Source organism: Uloborus diversus, unplaced genomic scaffold (genome assembly GCF_026930045.1).
Source record: "Uloborus diversus isolate 005 unplaced genomic scaffold, Udiv.v.3.1 scaffold_11, whole genome shotgun sequence".
Taxonomy (NCBI): domain Eukaryota; kingdom Metazoa; phylum Arthropoda; class Arachnida; order Araneae; family Uloboridae; genus Uloborus; species Uloborus diversus.
This window is the reverse complement of record NW_026557765.1, coordinates 1,836,767-1,847,277: the sequence shown is the minus strand read 5'-3', so window position 1 is coordinate 1,847,277 and position 10,511 is coordinate 1,836,767.

The window sequence follows — 10,511 nt, the reverse complement described above, 5'->3', positions numbered from 1 at the left end:
TCGATTTTAGGACACATATATTAAATATTTAGCAGTAAGCTACATTAAATATTTATAAATGTTCATGATTTAGATTGATTGATGATTTTTTATCATGTTTTTTTTTATCTATGAATTAAATTTAAGTAAAATAGGCCTTCGCTTTTATCACTCAGCTATTTTACTGCTTCGCATTTTGCCTTTTTAAGTTGTTATTCATTTTTACTTCCTTTTACAAAAAAGGAAGTATTGTATTCGCGAAAAAATTTTCACTCAAAAATCGCCCTTAATTTCCATTTTGCTCACCCCCAAATGAATGTTGAGTTTTTTCTTCGATTCGACCACATGCGGAAAAGTGCCTAAGAATGTATAGACACGCGAAATATCCATTTTGACCATCACCGAGGTAATTACAACGACTTTTCTCGTGACGTCTGTATGTATGTGCGTATGTGTGTATGTGCGTATGTGCGTATTTATCTCGCATAACTCAAAAATGGTATGTCCTAGAAAGTTGAAATTTGGTACATAGACTCGTAGTGGGGTCTAGTTGTGCACCTCCCCTTTTGGTTGCTTTCGGATGTTCCTAAGGGGGTCTTTTGCACCTTTTTGGGGGGAAATCATTGTTAATTTCGATGCAAACTCAAGTGGCGTTATAATTTGTCGGACACTTGGCGATATATCGCCAGTCTTTTGGTCGCCAAGTTTTGTCGCCAACTTGGCGACAAATTTGGCGGAGTTTTTTTTTTTTTTTTTTTTTGGTTTCAATTTGGCCATTGTTGGTGATATTTAGAGAATAAATATTGAATCACATTAAAATAGCGAATAATGGGGAAATGACATTAAATTGGAGTAAAAGGAAGTCATGTGATGCACACATCAGCTCGTTTTTCTTTACATTTGTGAGAAAATTTTGTATAAATCTACTTTTTTCAAAAAAAGGGGGAAAAAATTCTTTGTTGTTTTAAAAATTGCAGTGATCAAGTAGATGTAGCAGGTTTATCTCCTTCCATCTTCTCAAAATCGACAACCCTTATTAGTGTGTTTGTAGCAACATAATGTGCATGGGTTTTATTTATTTATTTCATTTTTTCAAAGGATTAAAATAAATATATTAAACTAGTGGAAAATTCTGAACATAAAACAGCTTAAACTCATCTTTTCTGTGTCATAAAAATCAATTTTTTCCATACTTAAAAATCTGTTGAAATCCCAATTATGTTGAAGAATGCTCAATTTATTTGCTATTTTTGCACATAACACTTACGCTTTTTCGAAACAAACGTTTAGAGGTCGTTAAGTTCGTCTATTGTTTTCCATATTTATCGTTGCTTATAGTTATGTATTTTCAGCACAAAAGTATTGTTTTATTTTTTTTCGGTTGTCTATTCTGTGCCTCAGAGCCAGACTAACGTAAGTCACATAATCGCTACTTTACAGGAGAGAGGGAAAACGTATGTTTGGAGCATGCAAAGTAAGGGACCCGCACACTTTTAAACAAATTCAAAGGATTTTTTTTATCTGGAATATTTTCACATGGTTCGATGCAGAGTAGGATTCCGTATGTACAATGCACAAATGAACAGAAAATCGCAATTTTTGGACTTATGTTGATCTGGCTTTGAAGTACAGTATTGTTCACTGATGAACCCATGGCGTATTCAGAAATAACTTCTGACTGGGGCGCCGGGGAGTAAAAAGGGGTTTTCTCTCATAAAATTATTCGCAATAAAGTTCTCATTAGAGGATTTTGTTTTTGGAATTCTTTAAAACCAACTGATCTGCTTTGACGAACAAAAAGAAAAATGCACTAATTCATTTAGAACTAAGCCGCACGATATTTTTAGAAACTTTTTAAGCCAATTAAACACTGAATACTAAACCGTATATAAATTTCATCAACTGCCTTAATCAATGACCATTAAATTGAAACAGTGTCATAATGCTCATTAGCACGACTGCTAATTTAGTTAAGTGAACCTATAGACATGGGTTTTGGATAGATTAGACTGCAGATTGTAAAGTAATTAAAAAAAAAGCATTGCATGTAAGTTTTATTGAAGTATTCAGAAAATATTTCTTTGTGAACTTTAAAGCAAGTGCTGATGTATCATGTTTATGAAGCCATGATGCCAGCTGAGAGGCAACATGCCATGTAGATATTTAATGTTATGGTTTTGCTAAGAAAGTGTCATTGGGTTTCTTAACTTTTCCATTTCTTTTCAACAGAAAAAGAGTCCGGAAATTTCCCAATATGTTTACTCAATTGAAATAACGATTCTACACATACACAAACACATACACAAACGGGATCCGGACAAAACGACCAGATCCAAACCGTCCACGGACATAACATCCATGACCAAAACGTCCAACGGACAAAACATCCGAGGGACAGAACGTCCGACGGACATAACGTCCAGCGGACATAACGTCCAACGGACACAATGTCCGACGGACAAAAGGTCAAAGGACAGAATTTTGTCCACATTTTTGGACAGCATGGACGTTATGTCCATGGACGTTTTGGATTTGGACGTTATGTTTCAATCTCAACAAACATGTTCTTGGGCAATTCTCGAAAAAATGTCCGTGCGTAACACTAAGTTTTTTATTTCATTCAAGTAACTATTAATTTAATATGGGATTGACTATTATGCTCTGGTAGTATATCAAAGCATGTATTATTCCCCAACAGCATTATTTTTTGAAGGCTTTGGTTAGCTGGGAAAAATTAAAAACATAGCGTTACGCACGGGACATTTTTTCGAGAACCGCCCTCTTCTTATAATTAGTGTTTCTTTTAAAGAAACGCGAATGAATAAATTGCGATATATTACAAACCCTTCAATCCGAAACGAGTGACTTAGTGAGAAAAATGTATCCTTACACATACACCTCCGATTCCAATATTTCTTTTATGACAAACTAGTGGTACCCGCACGACTTTGTCCGTAGTAAAAAAAATAAAAGGTCATTTGGTTCGCTTGTATATTCACAAATAATGGATGATGAATTTCTCGCCAATTTGCTATGTTAATTTGCTCGCCCACGGTCGCATATGGTAGTTTGCTCGTCCACTTTATGGTAATTTTTTCGCCCACGTTATGATAATTCGCAACTCCAGAGCTCTATAATACGCTACCTCGCGGTGATTAACAGTACTAGCGAAGAAGGTAAAACATTTCGTTCCACGTATTTTCTTTGAGGTAAATTACAGGCTTCTGACAGTTTGCGAAGTGGTTTTATTTCAGATGAATTGAAAAGAAAGTTCCCTGTAAACACGATCAAAAATTACTGTATTCACTAAGCTTTAAAGCAAATTATAAGTTTCGGCATTTTTCTGTTTTACCTTTTCCAGCCGCCATTAGACAGTGGCTGCAGAGTCCCCTTTTGTTCATTGGAATTGCGAATTTGTTCGTCCACGTTATCATAATTTGTTCGTCCATGTTGCGATAATTAGTTCGTCCACGTTATGACAATTTGCTCGGTAAAACGTTCTTAAAATTGGAATAGAAGAAAAAATCGAATTTTCAAAAATCGCTTCGAGGTGCTCATCCCTATGCTACGAACTAATTCTGTGCCAAATTTCATGAAAATCGGACGAAGGGTATGGGCGCTATGCGCGTAACAGACATCCAGAAACACAGACTTATAGCTTTATTATTAGTAAAGATAATGCTCCATAGTTCAGTGGCTGTGCTAGTCGGTCAAGGGAGGGCTTCTTTTCAAATATACCTCATGGTTTTTTGAGCAATCACGAATTGCTTATTATCTTCACTTGACCGAAGTTGATGCTTCTCTGATTTTTCAGATTGCAATGACGACGAAAATAAGCTAACACGTTGTTTTAATATTTATTAAGGAAATAAATCTTCGTTGCAATGGTTACAAATCGTTTGCATTCATTCAAGGCTTAACTGAAGAAGATTTTACTTTTGAAAAAGGGGGAGGGGTGTAAAATTATGTTTTTTTTTTCAGGAAAAACATCTACATAAAAAGCAAAACTTCATCAAAATGCAAAACTTTAAGATTTCTAATTCCGATCATTTAAGATTGAATAGAAATAAAAGTACACGCTGTAAATAATCTTTGTGCTTAATGTACTGGTGAATATCGGCCACGTGAAATCTTTATTTTTATTATCGCATCCTAATGACCATTTCTTATTTTTATGGATGTCCCTCGTATTACCTAATCTAGAAAATCACCAGTCATAAGAACAAAACGGGTGAAAATTCCTTGGCCATTGCCATTCTATTTGTAGGAACAAGAAACTCAACGAGTAGGGTCTTATTGCATCTCGTCACTAGCACAGCCAGAAATACCTTCTGAAGGGGTTTTTTGATGAAAAATACCTTCTGGAGGTTTTTTTAGAGGGGTTTTTTTTGATCAAAAATGTCTTCTGAAGGGGGATTTTTTGATCAAAAATACCCTCTGAAGGGGATTTTTTGATCAAAAGTACCTTTTAAAGGATTTTTTTTCGATAAAAACAACCCTTTCATATGCAAACTACTGTATTAGAATTTGCATTTATGTATAAAGCAATGGCTTTGCGAGCGTTTTCACCCCCCCCCCCCCTTGCTGCGCCACTGCACCTCTTGATTGCGAAAAACATAATTATAACTGAAAAAGTCAAAATTCAAATGAAAGCTGGATTTTTTTTTTCCCCCACATTTGTTTCTGCTTTCGGGGAAAATATTCAAAACGATTCAATGGAATCGCTAATCTTTTTTTTTTATATCCCTTTAAAATTAACCGCCAACCTATCTCTCCTCTCCATTGACAGTGTAGGCGAGACTCACTCTGGGCGAGCCGTGGGGCGAACCGTGCATTCTCACAGGTGTGTCGAGAGAAGCCTCCTAGCAGCAAATTTTTGTTAAAAGGAGGATCGAAGCGTGAGAGGTTCAAAAGAACACGCAGAGGGGGGAGGGGGTCGTTTGTCAAGTGAGTCGGAACACTCAATAGATGTGACTCTGCCTGAAAAGAATGGCCAGGACCAGGGCCATAAAAGTTACAAGGGCTAGCTCAATCCTTTGATCTTTCCCTTCCACCGCCGAAAGGACAGCGAGAGTAGAAAACTCGTTTTTGACGTCATCGGGTACACTCCGCGGGACTAGGGGCCTTACGCGGGACAATCCAGTGTGTGTGTGTCGAAAGAACTGCTGTATGCCTTAGCTAAAATACAATTTAAAAGTTTGTTCTCTGTACAAGGGTTGTTAAAGAAGCAGTTGAAGGGGCCCAGGCCAATTCCAGACAAGGTTAAAAATCACTTATTATGAATAAGGATATGAATATTGTTTTCAAGGTTTGATTTTAATTTGGAAATGTCTCATATCATTTGACTAGGGTTTCTTCAGAAATATGCTCCTGCGCTAGATCAGTTGCAGGTCATTTTTCCTCCACGTTATGCTAAAGTAGACATTAAAGGTCACATTTTTTAGAATCGAAAATATTTGTGTGTAATTATATTTGAAAGTATTGAAAATGCCTTCACGTGCTGATGGCCTAGTACTGAAAAAGTTCTGGAAACTTAAGCTTTCCCTCAAAATTTTCAAAGAGCTCAAAACACATCAAAAAATTGAGAATACAACCTTCTTTTCTGTTTTTAAATGCTTTTTTTTTATGGAATACTAAATTTGAAGCTGCTTCAATAAATAATTGGAGGAAGAATTTTAAAAAGTTAAGATAAAGAGCTAGGCAAATTTCATAAAATGTGGTGTACGAAGTTATTTTTTAATGCAGGATTTGGTTCAACCCTGTCACATTGCAAGTTAATGATATTTAATAAGTTTATTAACGGCACTGTGAGACCGTAATAAGTTTCCTTCAACCGTAAAATTACAATATCTAGATGTAATGCATGAAATTTCTTTGTAAATATTATTCAATAGATTTAACTAAACAATTTCTTGAACACTGTATCCCCATGCTTAAAATAATTAATAATTCGCATGTAAAATGAGCGCTGTATCGTGATTATTTCAATCGTGTATCTATTTTTGTAGGAGCTTTTCTTTTCTTTTTTTTTTGTGATCATTTAAAGCTTTCAAATCAGATACATTAGTGTTTTTGTGATTGTACAAAAGCTTGGCCATTTACCGTATTACCCCACATTATCCGGCATGCCGCAAAATTTGGGGGTTACCAGATTTTCAATAACACTTGCCTGGTCCTTTCCGGCATGCCGGAAAAATCGAGGTTAGGAAAAAAATAATAATAATATAAAAAATATATGATCAGCTTAAAAATGAATATGAATTCTTTTCATATCTTATTGATATTAACGAACAGTTTAATTTTGTGAAAATATTTACTAACAATGCCATTTGTTATTTGAACAAGAAAAATATTGTTTGATAACAAATAATTTTATAAAAATTAAATTGAAACTATGTAAGCAAACATTTAAGCAGTAAGAGTCCGCCCCTAAACCAGTGCTAAATAATTTACCATAGCTCTTCAATAAATAAAAATTAAACTTACCTCTCTGAAAGGAACCTAAAATATTTTTATGTAAAAAAAATATGAATAAATCGCAGTAACGATGATTGTTTCTGAACTGATTACTTTATTGGCATGTAATCAAATCCATTAGTTATGTCCTATCATAAATAGCACGCACATGTTATATGAAATGCACATTTATTTTGAAAAAAGGTTACTTTCGCGATTTATTTATTTTTTTACTTACAGTGGATTGACTTTTGATTGGACCGGAACGGGAAAATTTACTTTTGTTTTAATGCGAAATAAACCCCGAATTATCCGGCATGCCGGACAATTCGAATTTCTCGGCGTGCTGGTCAACCTCGCTTTTTTCCGGCATGCCGAATAATGCGGGGTAGTACGGTAATTGTTCTTTTGTATTGGAAGACTAATTTCCTGACCCATATAAAAAAGCTGTTGAACTTTTTTCTCGCGTAAGAACATTTGGAAGAATCCGATATTTGAACGAAAAACTTTCTGATTACAAAAGGTACGCCGACATTTTTTTTTAAATGGACTTTGTCACAGAAGAAAACTTTGTAGAATATTCCGAAAGATTTCAATTAATTACTATAACGTAATGTTTTGTAGAATTCAGACATGAAGAAATTTTTCAGTCTACAAATAAGTTAGCTTTATAAATTTGGCGATAATCATTGAAACTTTAAACTTGGTTTACGTTGCTAAATTTCAATACGTTATTTATAAATTGAAGTGAATAAAATGTTGATTAATAATTTCAGTAAACACCCATTAATCTGGGAAAACCATTTAAATGTACATACGGTATAAATGAAGAACGTGTTAGTACAATAATGTATTTTTGTAAGGCTGTATTTTTATTTTTTTAATTTTCTTTAATGCAGCTTTATATTTCATTCTCTTGAATTCAAAATACAACTTTTACTGTGTTCAAGTATTTTACTTATGTACATTGATTGAATTTAAAGGTTGTTTTGTTTAAGTCGTTTTAAACAATCTAGATGACCTGGATCCTATATTAGTCCAGGTTAATGAGGTTCTACTTCAGTTTTCAAAAACAACGTTTGTTAAGATTCTTGTTCACAGTTATAGTTACTTCGTAAAAAATAATTTTCTCTAAAACATATCGGCAGTATTTAGATTCAAATGGTATCGCGAAATTCAAATATGTTTTAATTATTCCTTATATCAATCTTATCTCTTTCATTTTATTTGAGACAAGATTGAAATAGCAATGTTATTAATATTATTTAAAGCCTAAACTGACAAAATTATGTACACACGAGAGGAAACTTGACAAGCACAGTAAATTATTTTCATTTCTTTATAAGCTCAATTTTATTGTGCGAAATTTCCGCTTTCTACCCCTTTAAATCAGGAATATTGGCTAAAGAATATCCAAAACTACACAAGAGAAACTAAAAATTTGTATTATAGATTTTAATCAGGTTTACTGTTTTTCGTATCGCTTATTAACTTGTCGATGGGACTCAAAGCATTTACCCTTGTATTTCATTCCTTTTTGAAGCTTAACCCTCAAGAAATAACATAAAAACGGGAAAAGAGTGAGGAATTACGCACGCACGCACAACACAAATGTCCCAGATCGAGTGTACCTAGTGACGTCACTGGCACTTTCCTCCTCCGTTCCTACTTTCGAGGCGCTAAGACCTAGCCCTTCCTCTTCTATGGCTCTGGGCCAGGACTGTCATCGGGGCTTTTGTGCCGCTTTGCACATCACTGAGTCTTTACATGGCGCTCTGGGCAGCGGCAGTTTAGCAGAGTGAGAAAATCACAGGGTTGCCACATTATTTCTACACCATCTCAATTCTTTATGCTTTGCGGCGAGGAACTGTAAATGCAGATGGTTCTACAACTGAAGTCTGCGACACAGCTTTCAAATTTAGCAATTGGGTCTTTTAATTCCATGCCAGGGCATCAAAGAAAGAACCTCTGGGACAACGGCCCTAGATCTCCCAATCTTTAGGAGCCCCGTTGAATAAAATGTTGATGTTACCAAATTACCATCAGGCAATGACTTCATGTATGTGCTGAAGGCATGCACAGAAATTTTGGGGCTTGTCACAAGTGATTTCACCCCCCCCCCCCTCCCCTATTGTTTATCCTTACGTCCTACACAGATTTCACCTCTTTTTGAAAATCTCGGCCCCTTTTCAGGCTCGGGCCCGGGCCAACAGGTGAGCTCCCCTCCCCCCCGCCCAGTGCTCGCCCCTGGCTGAAGGCACTCTTCAAACATCACTACTTATTTATTGCTTTGCTGCTCACGCCAGCGATTCTCAATTGGTGGTCTGGCTGACCGGTATCGGTTCGAAGAAAAAACTTGACCAAAATTCCGTACAAAAAAAAAAAAAAAAAAAAAAAAAAGACCTTTCCCATTTCCACCAGCATAAATTCTTTACCACATCTTTTATGTGAATTTCGCGATTATTTTTAGTATTGTTCTAAAACGACGGACGTGTGTCACAGTTCAAAAAATATTCTCAAATGTGTTCCCGAAACTTTTAAAAAAGTGTGCTGAACCAAATAAGTGCTCTCAGAAATGTTTTGAAAGCTGTTCCTGAAAGTGTTCTTTCAAAGTGTTCTAAAAAAAGGGGACAAATGCCCGGGTTCAAAAAATGTCCAAGGATTTGCAGGGAACTGCAATGAAACAAAAATAAGGCATCGAAACTTTACTGTCTGACTTACTTCAGGAAAAAAGTCATCTTGACAGCGAAATGCGCATGCTCCTGGCATTTCTGCCGATTTCTCACCGATTCCCCTTCCAATAAAAGAAGAGGGGGTACCGCAGGGGCCAGTCGAGCTCTTCAGAAGTCCGCTCTTTGAGTATCTCGGCCACTTTTCAAACAACTATCGATGAATGGGGGGCATCAGTTATTATGGAATCGGTAGCACGTTCGGCGGCTACAATGCAAAATGGAAGGGGGTGGGGAAATGGACTGAAATGAACATTTCACGCTCAGCGGTGGAGAAAAGTGCTGCAGAAAAGCGCGGTCGGGCATTGTTGTCCCGACGAAGTCAAGTCAGGATCACAGCTGGAGAAGTTCTCTCTCTCTTCGAGATATGGGGTTGATGACGGATCATTGAATTTGTTCTATCGCGTGAGCAAAGGTGGAAAAAATGGAAAGTGTCCAGTGTCGCTGAAGTAATACTCTACCCCTCCCCCCCTCCCCGCCTCTAGGTGTCACGTCGATGTTTATGCGTCAAAAAGTAAATATGTAAAAGATATTAACGCCGCCAGATTACTCAGAGTTTGGGATTGAGAATGTAACTGAAATAATATACTAAGGGGAAAATCGAGTTGGGTTTTGACCAGGGTTCGTTGATTTAAATGAACGTGATTTAAATCGTGATTAAAATCATGATTTAAATCATGCGATTTAAAAAAAATCATTGATTAAATTAAAAGATTTGAATTAAGTGATTTTTTTTAACAAAATCAGTAATTAAAATCAGTTTATTTTACTTTTATAAATTAATTTTGCATTTTTAGAATATATTACTCTAAATTTAACTACACTGCATTATACCATCTTAACTTCAACAGGCAAAACTACATACTGTCCAACCACGGATTGCATGGAATTTTCAAATGTCCAGCCAAGACGAATCTATGTGAATAAGGGGGAAAAGTAAAAATTTGATGCGGGTATTCCGCTTATTTGAATGAGACTCTGCTTCTGCAAAAGCTGACATCGGTAAAAAATAATAGATTCGTCCATTTCCGGCTGTAAAACGGAAGTTTGTCTTTCCATACAATCCGTGGTCAGACAGTAGATCCCTCTTTCTGTGCGTGTAACAGATTTCCACTCTATATTGCTTTTACTCCAAAATTACAGTTTAGAACAAAATAAAAATTTGGAGCTTTTTTATACACCATGACTAATATAGTTCAGAAAAGTAATTATTCAACGTATTATTTTACACTAAAAACGTACATGATAACCTTATCTTTAAGCAAAGCATAAAACAAAATCACATCAAAGCATTATAACGTATTTATAAATCTTAAAATATTATTGAATAGTTAGAGAACTTGTCTT